Source organism: Schistocerca americana, chromosome 2 (genome assembly GCF_021461395.2).
Source record: "Schistocerca americana isolate TAMUIC-IGC-003095 chromosome 2, iqSchAmer2.1, whole genome shotgun sequence".
Taxonomy (NCBI): domain Eukaryota; kingdom Metazoa; phylum Arthropoda; class Insecta; order Orthoptera; family Acrididae; genus Schistocerca; species Schistocerca americana.
In genome coordinates this window covers 453,900,826-453,916,289 of record NC_060120.1, presented here as the reverse complement: position 1 = coordinate 453,916,289, position 15,464 = coordinate 453,900,826, and positions in this window count along the sequence as shown.

Sequence of the window (15,464 nt, the reverse complement as noted above, 5' to 3'; positions counted from 1 at the left end):
TTTATGCAGATGGTTGGAAAATCCAGTGCAACTTTATGAAAAGTTTTGTAACTGATGGCATAATGTCCACAAGAGCACCATGAACACCGTCTTCTAGGACATCCCAGCATCCATTAATTACTAAAAAGTAAATAATAGATATATGGACGCACAAATATAACCGCAAGTTGACCTTAAAATCGGAACAGTGACATAATGTAAAATAAAAAACATGAATAAAATCTTATACAATTACTGCGACGTACAGCTCGTCATTTGGCAAATATTCACTTAAAACTGCTGAATTCAGGGAAATCGAACAATAAAGAAAATTACTTACATATTGTCAACCGGCTGATAACATGCATGAGCGCCCTTGTGTAATAAAAGCCACCTTCATAATACGTTAGCATTTTAAAGTAAAAGCTAAGAAAAGTAAAGGTTAAAATCACAAGTACTTAAAAGATTAAAATTAATACATATTAATTACTGTTCACAAAGTCGAAAGGCACCACCTGCAGCATACTGAGTGTCGAGCAACACGCTGCAACAGACGCTCACACCATGCAAGCGGACATATTCACGTTTGCGAAGTAACAGACACATCAGGCATTCTAGGTTTCGCATAGAACATCATCATACATACTGAAATTGCTATTTCGTGAAGACTCGTTCTGCTTATTGAAAATTTTGTCTGAATCCTTTCTGTTTGTGTAATTCATTTAGAGCTCCTCCAGAAAATCTAGATACTTGTTGGTTTTTTGGAGGATCTCCGTGTTTTGTCCATGTTCCAGACTGTATGTTGAAATATGTATGCCCACTGCAATTTTGTTCTGTGCAAAAGTGTGATCCTTGCAACGTGTTTTAAAGGTTCTATTTGTCTGCCTAATGTATTATTTTTGGCAGTTGAAATACCTCATCATATAGACATGTGAGTGTAGGTATAAATTTTATTCGAATGTCTCTCTCTTTGCTAAGCTGTTTTCAGTTATGAAGGTAACTTCTAATTTACTTTTAGATAAAGACATTTCAATTTTGCCTTACGTTATTATATTCTAGGAGAGTGCTTACGTATGTTGTCAGCCATGTAACAATATCTGCGTAATTTTCTCTATAGTTCAGTTCCCCTAGCTTCAGTTATTTTAACTCATTTTTGTCAACAAACATCCGGTGCTTACTGTCATCTGGTATGATGCGCTTTAAGTAATTTTTATTTTACATATTATCCCGGTATGTACTTTCATAACACTTTACTATTATCTCTGTACTATTGCTCCCCCTTTTCTTTCCTTTTTAGTAGTAATTATTGAACCGAAAGATGACCTGCAAATAGCGTCCACACCTGTTATCTAAGGAAATAAAAGATCTAGACAGTATCTGTCTTTCAACATACGTTGGGAAAAGTGCTCAGGAGTGAACGCCAATTAGGTGAAAAATTGAGCGAGATTTGTGTTTTCTAACCAAAATATTTCCTTTAATGAGAAATCTTTTTGCATGCATCTCATATCTTGATTCTATATGTTCTATCTGTGGTGAGTTCAGAGATATCCGCCAGTAAACAGATTCTTTACTATGTATTGTAATATCTGTGAGTGACTGACAATAAATTAACATGCTGTAAGGATTTGAGGCAGCACCGTAGGTACGACTCCTTAAAGCGAATCACACACGATTACTGACGGGTGCCATTGCCTCAGAAATATAGTGATTATGTATTATTGTTCTCATCAGCCTTCTACAGTTTAATATGGGCAATTTTCCCCCGAAAGTTTGGTCCGCAATCATCTTGTCAAATCGCCTTTTTCGAGTACATGCTCAGGGCCAGGTGAATTACAAGCACGTAGCACCCTCTCTCATCCTGATGATGGAACGGCTTTTCGGTGTACGCACTCCGCAACACCCCGAAAACTTTGAAGAGTCACCCTCGTCCATTACCATTTAAACACCATTGTGCATTCATTGTAAATGACGAAGATTAACTGCCTCGTTGCATGGAAAGAGGATGTGTAGTTCCCTGATTTAGTGCCTGCGCAAATTAAATGCAAAGTATGAAAATGGTCCTACATGGGACGCATGCCACAATTAACAGGAGTTGCGACACAATTAACATACCTGTAAGAGGTCGAAATAAGGCCCAGTAGCTTGTGCACCAGCTCCTTCTGCTATAAAAACCTGTGAGCGTTCGACACTCGTTAACACCTCCACATCTCTTACATCTTTAAAAATGGTTCTTGGCCACCGCACACAAGTGAAACTCGTTGCAATGAAGCCAACATCCTAGAAATGCAGCTGATTATACTTTTTATTTAAGCCTCATCTAACTATAGTGAAATTCTAGGGTATTAGGGATCTCAAAATGCAAGTCAGAATGAAAATACAAAATTTTCATTTAATCTCATCAAGTTAACAGTTGACGATGAATAATACACAGCAATGTTCTGAAAATTGTAGCAAACTAAAATAAAATGACTCAATTCCGCAGGATTCACATTTAATTACAAGACTGCAGGAAACAAAATCCATAAGGCATCTGCATTTGAAAAGCTTGCAGAAGCAAGCTATATGAGACAAATACTTAATACAGATAAGTGAGTATTCAGGATACATGTGCAAATGAGTTGAATCTGAGCTGCTCAAAGAGGGACTACACTACTGCCTGAGTCAAACTTAAATTCCTCAAGTGTAGTGAGAGGGCAACAGCCATCACCAGACGAGAGGTGAGAAGTGAATTTCTCTTAAAATCCCAGTTCTCTCCAGAACCTGCACAATTCACAATTTTAATTTTAAGGGTCATCTCAACACTGCTGCCAATGTGATGTACAAATATGTTCCTTCTCTACGCAAAATAAAGGGAAAACAACAGAAACTTCCTGTTCAAATCACGCAGAAAGCATCATTACAATTCGTGAGTTTCGAACTGGTTTTGAACAACCTCTCTCCATTGGTCAGCACCAACCACACCACTTCCACGGGAGGGATGTTACTTCAGATTGGATGGGCCCTAACTGCAGGGATGCAATGAATTTTCTCAAGCCAGGAAAATGTCAGTTGTGATCTGTTTCATGCGCAGGCAGAAAGAAAAATTTCACCCTCAAACAACGTCAGTGGAAAGCTGCGGTGACTGGTGGAATCTGTGGCAAATGGATCAGCGTGAAGAATTGTCCACATTAAGTATTTCAGGTAGAAAAGGTAAAGTGGTATAGCATGAATGGCTGGGAGAAGCTGAAGGATAAGTTCAGCCACCTAATTGGAAAGACTTTTGCTACCCTTCACACCCACAAGCATATTTTCTACGTAAAGTATGAGATTTTTGTAGATAAGTGTATGTTTGCCAGAGATGATGAGAGTAGGAAGATTGTGAAAGTAGAAAGTGGCAAGTAGACTACTACTCTCAGGTAGCTTCAAGGGCACCACTGACCTTAACATCCCTATTCGACAGGTGGATCACCATCAACAGTGTTGCATGACCTCATCTCATGACACACGACATAGAGGTCTGGAATTTAATCCAGAACATTGGCACAAAGACTGGTGATCAGGGGCTTTATGTCACCACCCCTCCTGTCCGGATATCTGGAATTAAAAAAATGTGTAGCTTGATACCAGTTGGTCGAGGGGAACAGTACAGGCAGCATTGTGTTTGGCTCTTGCCTGAGAGCATCGTAACGCAATTGGCCGACGTCCTCTATCTTACCCTCTTCTCCCCACCCCTCCCCTCCCATCCCTGGGAGTGACCTTGAATATAATATGTACAACTGTATCAACTGTATATGACGCCGAACCAGCAGTGCTAGGCTACTAACACAGGCTTGTCTGCCACTTCCACAGTGACAGCGGCGTTGGGCCCCAGATGATGTTTTCATTACAACTTGGTGCAGCTGGCTAACTTCTGCCGTGCCGCGCTGTCCCACTTAAGTTACGAGCGGCGCTCTAAGGCTCAAACGCCGCCAACCGAACGCTCTGGCCAAACAATGAGCACCAAGTAGCACTTTCGCGGCCAGAAGGGTGGTAACGTCGGAAACCATGTCCCAAAATTCAATTTTACGCGGCAGAAGATAAAGTTACGGGAAGGATTTACGGGAAGGATAAATTTGAACAGATTAATAACACTAAATACACTCCTGGAAATGGAAAAAAGAACACATTGACGCCGGTGTGTCAGACCCACCATACTTGCTCCGGACACTGCGAGAGGGCTGTACAAGCAATGATCACACGCACGGCACAGCGGACACACCAGGAACCGCGGTGTTGGCCGTCGAATGGCGCTAGCTGCGCAGCATTTGTGCACCGCCGCCGTCAGTGTCAGCCAGTTTGCCGTGGCATACGGAGCTCCATCGCAGTCTTTAACACTGGTAGCATGCCGCGACAGCGTGGACGTGAACCGTATGTGCAGTTGACGGACTTTGAGTGAGGGCGTATAGTGGGCATGCGGGAGGCCGGGTGGACGTACCGCCGAATTGCTCAACACGTGGGGCGTGAGGTCTCCACAGTACATCGATGTTGTCGCCAGTGGTCGGCGGAAGGTGCACGTGCCCGTCGACCCGGGACCGGACCGCAGCGACGCACGGATGCACGCCAAGACCGTAGGATCCTACGCAGTGCCGTAGGGGACCGCACCGCCACTTCCCAGCAAATTAGGGACACTGTTGCTTCTGGGGTATCGGCGAGGACCATTCGCAACCGTCTCCATGAAGCTGGGCTACGGTCCCGCACACCGTTAGGCCGTCTTCCGCTCACGCCACAACATCGTGCAGCTCGCCTCCAGTGGTGTCGCGACAGGCGTGAATGGAGGGACGAATGGAGACGTGTCGTCTTCAGCGATGAGAGTCGCTTCTGCCTTGGTGCCAATGATGGTCGTATGCGTGTTTGGCGCCGTGCAGGTGAGCGCCACAATCAGGACTGCATACGACCGAGGCACACAGGGCCAACACCCGGCATCATGGTGTGGGGAGCGATCTCCTACACTGGCTGTACACCACTGGTGATCGTCGAGGGGACACTGAATAGTGCACGGTACATCCAAACCGTCATCGAACCCATCGTTCTACCATTCCTAGACCGGCAAGGGAACTTGCTGTTCCAACAGGACAATGCACGTCCGCATGTATCCCGTGCCACCCAACGTGTTCTAGAAAGTGTAAGTCAACTACCCTGGCCAGCAAGATCTCCGGATCTGTCCCCCCTTGAGCATGTTTGGGACTGGATGAAGCGTCGTCTCACGCGGTCTGCACGTCCAGCACGAACGCTGGTCCAACTGAGGCGCCAGGTGGAAATGGCATGGCAAGCCGTTCCACAGGACTACATCCAGCATCTCTACGATCGTCTCCATGGGAGAATAGCAGCCTGCATTGCTGCGAAAGGTGGATATACACTGTACTAGTGCCGACATTGTGCATGCTCTGTTGCCTGTGTCTATGTGCCTGTGGTTCTGTCAGTGTGATCATGTGATGTATCTGACCCCAGGAATGTGTCAATAAAGTTTCCCCTTCCTGGGACAATGAATTCACGGTGTTCTTATTTCAATATCCAGGAGTGTAGACTGTTATCATTATGAAATGTGACAAAATTTATGAGCTGATTATAAACTACGTGACATATGGGTTAATTATAGGCTAAACATTTATGATAATAAATCTAAAGTACTGACATTCACAGAAAAATATCCTTTAACATACAAAATAATTATACATATCAAAAATTTGAACAAGCGCCATACTTTACTTATTTAACGTTAACGAGAGAGACAGCGGCTACACCGAAAAATCTGGTAAATATCAAATGATTTCCACAATAACAGTAAAACAATAGACGAAGCACTAGAACCCGCGAATGTTATCAGAACACCCACGGCAGTTGCAGTACTACTCTATGGTAGTGAAACATTTAGCATTTCCAAAGCTTTAAGTACAAAATTCAGACAACCGAATTAATATTACTGTGGAACTTCAAAATTAGCAGTCTCATAATCACATTCGAAATAACGATGTAAGAAAAGAACAAATTGTAATTTCAGTGCTAAACCATAACTCAGCAGTAAGTCATGTAAGTTGCAACATGTTCATATGAAGGGTAGCTCCTTAAAGGATAATGGCTTAACGAGAAGAGAGACGCAGGTAGATTTCGCGGCTTATGAATTCACTCACAAAACTGTAAGAGATTGGAAACTCAGTCGTGAATGATAGATTATGAAGGTCAAGGATAACTCACTCAAAAATGTAATAACATTCCCGTTTACTTCAATGGCTCGTAGACGAACCAGGAAATATCAAATTATGGTAGCAGCACCATTATGAAGCAAATATTTTAACTAGTTTACTGGCGGACCATCTTACGACAGCGCATGACATGGGTGAATATAACACGTTGAAAGACATAGTTTTTTGTATGCGGTTTTAGAGATGGTCAGTGAGGGTATAAATTGGTTAGTTGTAAACAAATGAAAAATTATGTCTAGCAACAAAGTTATTATAATATTATGTTAACCACTGTTTTCTCTTTGACAATACGAAGTACGAATATCTACACCACAGTATGAAATGGATGATACATGCTGCTTGAAGTACGCTGTAACGCTGTATTTGACTTCTGGCTTATTTTACGGAGAATAAAAACTAGTTATTTCACTTTTATTATTTTTCATATCCAAGCAGCTACATTTATTGTTTGCAGTCAATTGCAACCGATTTCAAAGATAAAAGGCTTCACCCTCGGGCAAATAACGCAGTAATCGATGCAGTTCATATCCGTAAGTACTGTATATCGTGCAACTATTTATCACCAGTTATGACTAATTGTAACCACACATAAAATCCTATAACCAATATACACTTCAAATAAAGTTTCCACGGCGCATAAACACTGTATGAAATTTCATCGCATTTTGGATCTTGATATTTGCACGTTACTTTTGCTTACAGTCCATCAAAATCTTTTCCCTTGTGTCTAAATTCATGGACCTAGGTTTTACTTTCGCTGTAACGAACGGAGAGTGATCACTACAGAAGTAGTCGTATTTCTATCTCGTAGAAAGATCTTGATGAGTAACTGCACACGTTACACAACGTAAAAACGAATCCAAGGAAGGAGACAAGAGTTGAATGCCAGTTGAATGCCCCATGGACGGCTAAGTCATTATGATCTTAGAACAAGTTGGTATGGCTGGGGAAGATAATCGACGGTGCACTTCTCTAAGGAACCTTCCTCGAATTTAACTTACGTTATTTAGAGAAACCTAAATATGGATGTCCGGCCGCGCATTTGAATGTCCATCTTGTCGAGTGTGAGTCCATACCCCGAGCACTGCACCACCTCGCTCATTCTTAAAAACTGAATAATTTTCTCTGTTGAGCGTTATATTACGAGAACAACCGATTACTACTGACAGGCCAAATGGTACTCGTAGCGTGCTTTCAAACTACAGGGTAAATTAAGTACCGTTTAAAACTTTAATTAAGTGTTCTCTGCTAAGGCAGAACTGCTCTTTCAGTGAAATTAATTACCCACTCCTTTGTGAAGTATGCGGCTTATACAAGCTACTGTTTCATTATTCTTCGCAGTTAATTCACAGTCAAATGGTTATATGCAGTTGGGAGCCGTCACCTGGTCGGTTTCTGCTTGCTAGTAATGATTCACAAAATTTTAGTATATTGTTTATGCGAACATTTTCTTTCTTGCTCTACTAAATAAAAAATAAGCTTTTTATGACAAGTATCAATGTTTGACCCCCGACCATATTACAATACGTACTAAAATTAGACCTACAAACTGACTTGATTGACACTGTTGATTCAGAAATCGCTAGAAAAGATGTGGAAGTAAGGCCCTAAGAACTGCGCTCATTAATTATGGATTATCAGTATCAAAATATCTTCGCTGTTTCACAACTTTTGCTACCATAAGCCTTGAGCTGTCATATTTATTTTTGCGTACTGTGTATCCTATATCGTTGTATATCGTATTACACTCAAAATAATAATAATTATTATTTTTCATCGCAAAGTTAACCACCTACACTGGCTTTCAAAATTCAAAGGCGAAAGTAATTTTCGCATGATGTGTCACTACCAAGCAACGTAGCTGGATGTAACATGAACTATACGTACAAAGAACTGAACAGTATAGTATAGAATGTAACTGAAGTAAATACGCAATGTGACGAACAGGATTGGTACTTCTATCCGAAGATGAGAACTACAATGCAGTCACTGTGATTAACGATGGTGCCCTCGACGTTACAAAAGTCAGGGCATGGTTGTTAATAGGGCACGTGGCCACCGTGAAAAGCAATGCATTCCCTGCAACATGGTTGCTAATAGGGCACATGACCACCACGAACAGCAATGCATCTCCCGCAACATGGTTGTTAATAGGGCATGTGGCCACTGTGAAAAGCAATGCATCCCCTGCAACATGGTTGCTAATAGGGCACGTGGCCACCACGAACAGCAATGCATCTCCCGCAACATGGTTGTTAATAGGGCATGTGGCCACTGTGAAAAGCAATGCATCCCCTGCAACATGGTTGTTAATAGGGCACATGGCCACCACGAACAGTAATGCATCCCCTGCAACATGGTTGTTAATAGGGCACTGGGCCATCGCGAGTAGCAATGCATCCCCTGCAACGTGCTCCCATGCTTGCCAATAGGTTGGTAAGGACTTCCTGGAGAAGTGCACTCCATTTCCCCTCCAGCGCAGCTGACACTTGCTGGTTGGTCGTTGGTGCATGTAGAGGTGCTGCAGTACGTCTCTCCAGTGCACCCCACACGTGTTACACGTGATATAAGTCGGGGGACGATCGGGCCTGTCCATTCCCCGAATATCATCTCGTTCCAAGAGCTCCTACTCACGCGTTACCGATGCGGACGCGATTGTCAGCCATAAAGTTGAAGTCAATGACAATTGTACCCCTGGAAAGACGGGAAGGACTACATGTCACAATACCGTCGACCAGTGAGTGCACTGTGTTCAGAGGTTTGCAGTTCAGTACACCGATGCCACATTATGCTTCCGCACATCGTAACGCTTGGACTACCGAAACACTTCGGAAATTTTCCTGTGTGCCTTACGTGTTCCTACCACTGGCCATATGAAGAAATATCCAGAATCACTCCTCATACTGAATCTGCTCTCATCCGAAAGCACACGAACACATTCTTCGTTGGTCCAGCCCCTATGCTCTTCGCGCCTTCCCAAACGACGCCAGCAATACGTGGGTGTCAATGGAACAGAACTTCCCGGTCGTGGGGCAAAGAGACCACCCCCCCTCAGTTGCCGCGCCTCTGTTGCACTCGTTGCACGATGCAGCTGTCATCTGCTGCGGTCGACCACCTCCCCTCCTTCGGGCTGCACTGTCTGTGATTCGGAACTCTCCCCACGCCTGTGAAACAATGCCGTGAGCAGTACCAAACTCTTGGGCTAATCGGCACATTTCGTCCCTCTTCCTGTTCTCCGATTATTCTTCCCTGTGCGAAGTCATCCAAATGTTGTCTCTGGGCCGTGTTGTAATGAAGAACGCCGCCGCAGTGTACCGCAAATGCTCGCTGATTGACACACACTCTCTTTTCACTTCCTTCAACTGCCTCGTGTACCGTGGCGCTATAGTCACTCTCACCTCACGCCATGCGGCGTCCAACTTTCTGTGCACAATTGCGAGACCTCGTGCAACATGCTCATGTACTTTCATTCATTCTCACCGAGTTTTTAATTTATTGTTACTTTTTCTCTCTCATTATTAAGTTTTGGAGAGGAGTATCATCTTTTATTGTCTTCTTAAATCATACCATAAATTTAAAATACCCTCCTTCCAAATTCCTGTATTTTTCTATGTAAAATTAGTATAATTGCTATAAGTAAATAAAAAACAACAGCAAAGTGCAGACAAAAGGTCTTCACATTACCCCACCTCCACTTGGTGCTGCATGGGCAACAGTGCACGTGGCCTCAATTCCGTAGCGGAATTTTGCTGCACGGTGGTGGCCATAGGCACTGTCTGAGAGGTCTGTTTGGTGCACTACGGCCTGCATAGAGTAATAAAATGGCAGACCCTAGTAGTGATAATGTAGCTTCATAAATATAAGTGTAGAAGGAGAAACGGATGTAAATGAAACGCATTCAGAGACTACGTTGTTTTATTTGTGTAATAACTTAATAAGGTCAAATGAATTGCGAAACTGACACTACGATTGCACAACTGGCGCCTTTTCAGCAGCATTTCGTATCCTTGAACGCATGACCTGATCAACTGACAAGAGTGTCATACAGCCGTTTTAGCCGGCCGGAGTGGCCGTGCGGTTCTGGGCACCACAGTCTGGAACCGAGCGACCGCTACGGTGGCAGGTTCGAATCCTGCCTCGGGCATGGATGTGTGTGATGTCTTTAGGTTAGTTAGGTTTAATTAGTTCTAAGTTCTAGGCGACTGATGACCTCAGAAGTTAAGTCGCATAGTACTCAGAGCCATTTGAACCATTTGAACAGCCGTTTTATATACTGGTGAGGCAAACTGGCGGACAACTGTATTTACTGGTCCCCGACATACTCGATATTGTTTCGCACTGCATTGGGAGGAGATCAAAGGATCATGCCGGCCAAAGATCATAAGATCATAGCGGAGTTCGCATGGATGCGCTTCTTACTGTCAGATAGCATCAGGCTATCGTCTCGTGGGAGGTAACACATGATGGCGCAAAATGTCTGCAATACATTCCTGTGCCCTCAGAATTCCCTGAATCAAACCAGACAACGTCTCTCCCAGAGGCTCTCCATGACTGTAGGCTAACAACAATGTGCTCTCCAAAATACTGAATGAAGAAACGTAATGTGTTTCACGAAACAGTACACAATCTGCCAAAACAAACTGTGGCTGGTAAGAAGACTTCAATCTTCATTAAGACAATTCCTGTATTTAAAGTCATTAAAAATCACATTTATAAAATTTTATGTTGTTTTAACACATTTATGGAATATTCCGTTGATACTTGGAGGAAAATAGCTATAATAATATCTGGAACACACAGCATTAATGTTCCACAACCATGTGTACAGTATTTCACCTTTCAACGTCATCGTAACAGACTTATAACAACCTATCCGCCTGTAAAAATCACTAAGAACCAGCAAAGACTTATAACAACCTATCCGCCTGTAAAAATTACTAAGAACCAGCACTTTCTTAGTGGTCCCACATTTCACAGACCACACACATCATTCGCAGTCGTCCATTACAGCCCTCTGAATACATCCCTTCACAAAAAGAAGGCAAGCAGTTTCGCCATTGACAGGTGTATTAACACCAGATGCTATTTGAGGAATGGACTCACCGGCATCTTTGTCGGAATGATATAATTTTCCATATCTTTTATGAAGATGAGTAATACTGTTTTCCAATACTTCTTGCAGTCGTTTTTTTGTGTTTCATTCTTCGTTCTTCACTTATTAGGGCTGATATCTTCTCTCTTACACACTTTTCACGTCTCTTTGTGTCCTTTCGTTTCTTCTTTGTATTGCTTCTTAAATTCGTTTTCCTAGCTTCTGTATGTAGTAACGTCACTTTACAAGAGGTCAATGTCATTAAGAGTGCCTTTGCTGACTTACGGCCTTTTTTGTTATGTTTTGTAAAAAAACTGCTTCAGATCTCTTTGGTGAAGAAAATCCAGAGGAGCACCTTCTTCTTTTGGGGCACTTTGCAGATCTAACTCTGAAATGTTGCCTCCAGAGGAATTAACATCAGCATCAGTAAAAACGATTCTACAGTGTTAAATTCCTGCCATTCTGAAATTATTGATAGAAATTACTCCAATTTGGCGCATTGGTAACTCTTCTCAATTACTTCTGAAATGTTATATTGAGCAGGTTGTCTTTATTTTGACGCCTGCACTGACTTGCAATTTTACTGCATTTTCATGGCCCCATTCAAGGAAGATCTATTGCAGTAATTCCACGATCATCTACATATACTAAAGTGACAAAAGGCATGGGTACCTCCTAACATCGTGTCGGACTTTCTTTTGCCAGGCGTAGTCCAACAAATCTACGTGGCATGGACTCAACAAGTCGCTGGAAATCCCCCGCACGAATACTGAGCAATGCTACCGCTATAGGCGTCCATAATTGCGGAAGTGTTGCCGGTGCAGGAGCTCGTGCACGAACTGACCCCTCGATTATATCCCGTAAATGTTCGACGGGATTCACATAGGGTGATCTGGGTGCCCAAATAATTCTCCCAAATTGTCCAGAATGTTCTCCAAACTAATCGCGAGCGATTGTGGCCCAGTGACATGGCTCATTGTCATCCACAAGAATCACATCGTTGTTTGGAATGTGAAGTCTATAAATGGCTGCAAATGGTCTGCATGTAACAGAACAATCATTTGCAGTCAATGATCGGTTGAGTAGGACCAGAGGATCTAGTAAACATGGCTCTCACCATTACGGAGCCTCCACCAGTGCCTTGTTGGCAACTTGGCTCCATGGCCTCGTGGGGGTCTATGCCTCACTCGAACCCTACCTTCAGCTCTTACCAACTGAAATCTGGACTCATCTGACCACGGCACGGTTTCCTGGTCGTCTAGGGTCCAGCCGATATGGTCACAATCCCAGAAGAGGCGCTCTAGGCTTTGTGCTGTCAGCAAAGCAGTCGCATCGGTCGTCTGGTGCCGCAACCTACTGAGGCCAAATTTCGACACATTATCCTGACACATACGTACGTCTCACGTCGATTTCTGCGGTTATTTCAAGCAGCGTGTTTGAATGTTGTGCAGGTGTGGTTAAATTTAATGGAGCTAAACTTCTAACTGTTGTTATTTATAGATCCCCATACTCCGATTTCACAACACTTCTGCTAAAGCTAGAGGAGGTTCTTGGTTCACTTTATAGGAAATACAAAAAGTTAGTTATATGTGGTGACTTCAGTATTAATTGTATAAGTGATTGCGCAAGGAAGAGGATGCTGGCAGACCTCCTTAATTCATATAATCTTATGCAAACCGTATTGTTTCCAACGAGAGTGCAAGGGAACAGTAGAACAACCATAGACAACATTTTTGTTCATTCCTCATTACTAGAAGGGCATCCTGTTAGCAAAAAAGTGAATGGCCTTTCAGATCATGATGCACAAATTTTAACTCTAAAAGATTTTTATGCTGCAACACGTGTTAAACATAGTCATCAGCTGTTTAGGAAAGCTGATCCAGTTGCTGTAGAGACCTTTGTAAACCTTATCAGGGAACAAGAGTGGCAAGATGTTTATAGCGCTGATACAGCAGACGATAAAAATAATGCTTTTCTCAAGACTTTTCTCGTGCTCTTTGAAAGTTGCTTTCCGTTAGAACGTTCAAAACAGGGTACTAGCACAAACAGGCAACCTGGGTGGCTGACTAGAGGGATAAGAATATCTTGTAGAACAAAGTGACGTTTATATCAAAACGTTAGAAACAGTCAAAATCTAAATGCAGCAGCCCATTACAAACAGTATTGTAAGGCGCTTAAAAATGTTATTAGGAAGGCAAAAAGTATGTGGTATGCAGATAGAATAGCTAAGTCTCAGGATAAAATTAAAACCATATGGTCAGTCGTAAAGGAAGTGGCTGGTCTGCAGAGACAGGTCGAGGATATAGAATCAGTGCGTATTTGGAATGTCCGTGTTACTGATAAGTCGCAGATATGTACAGTATTTAATAATCACTTTCTGAATATAGCAGGTGAACTAAATAGACAGCTAGTCCCAACAGGGAATCATATAGCGTTCTTAGAAAAAACTGTTCCGAGACTGTTACCTGAAATGCTCCTTCATGATACTGACAAAAGGGAGATTGAGTTAATAATTAAATCACTAAAGACCAAGAACTCTCATGGATATGACGGTGTAACTAGCAGAAAACTGAAGTTCTATCTATGTTAGCCCAGTACTTAGCCATATCTGTAACTTTTCCTTTAGGAGTGGTCGGTTTCCTGACCGATTAAAGTACTCGGTTGTGAAGCCACTTTATAAAAAGGGAGACATTGATAACGTTGACAATTTTAGACCTATGTCTATGCTATCGGTGTTTGCTAAAGTTATCGAGAAGGTTGTATATACAAGGTTACTGGAGCATTTAAATTCACATAATTTGCTGTCAAATGTTCAGTTTGGTTTTAGAAATGGTTTAACAACTGAAAATGCTATATTCTCTATTCTCTGTGAGATTTTGGACGGATTAAATAAAAGGTTGCGAACGCTAGGTGTTTTCTTTGATTTAATGAAGGCTTTTGACTGTGTTGACCACAAAATATTACTGCAGAAGTTGGACCATTATGGAGTAAGGGGAGTAGCTTACAATTGGTTCGCCTCTTACTTTAAGAACAGAAAGCAGAAGGTAATTCTCCGCAATATTGAGAGTGGTAGTGATGTTCAGTCCCAATGGGGCACTGTTAAGTGGGGCGTTCCCCAAGGGTCGGTGCTGGGGCCACTGCTGTTTCTTATTTATATAAATGATATGCCTTCTAGTATTAGAGGTGATATTCTCTGCCTCGTGATGACTGGGTGTTGTGTGATGTCCTTAGGTTAGTTAGGTTTAAGTAGTTCTAAGTTCTAGGGACTGATGACCATAGATGTTAAGTCCCATAGTGCTCAGAGCCATTTGAGCCATTAGAGGTGATTCAAAAATATTTCTGTTTGCTGATGACACCAGCTTGGTAGTGAAAGATCTTGTGTGTAATACTGAAACAGTATCAAATAATGTAGTTCATGAAATAAGTTCGTGACTTGTGGAAAATAATTTGATGCTAAATCACAGTAAGACTCAGTTTTTACAGTTTCTAACTCACAATTCAACAAGAACCGATATTTTGATCAGACAGCATGGGCATATTATAGGCGAGAAGGAACAGTTCAAGTTCCTAGACGTTCGGATAGATAGTAAGCTGTTGTGGAAAGCCCATGTCCAGGATCTTGTTCAGAAACTAAATGCTGCTTTGTTTACCATTAGAACAGTATCTGAAATAAGTGACACTTCAACACGAAAAGTAGTCTACTTCGCATATTTTTATACGCTTATGTCGCATGGTATTATTTTGTGGGGTAATTCTTCTGATTCAAAAAGGGTATTTTTGGCTCAAAAACGGGCTGTTCGAGCTATATGTGGTGTAACTTCGAGAACCTCTTGTCGACCCCTATTCAATAGTCTGGGAATTCTGACATTGCCCTCACAGTATATATTTTCTTTAATGTCGTTTGTTGTTAGCAATATTAGCCTATTCCCAAGAGTTAGCAGCTTTCACTCAGTTAATACTAGGCAGTAATCCAATCTGCATGTGGAATGCACTTCCTTAACTCATATGCAGAAAGGAATGCAGTATTCTGCTGCATCCATTTTCAATAGGCTACCACAAGAACTCAAAAACCTTAGCAGTAGCCCAAACTGTTTTAAATCTAAACTGAAGACTTTCCTCATGGCTCACTCCATCTATTCTGTCGAGGAGCTCCTGGAAGAGCTAAAAAATTAAGC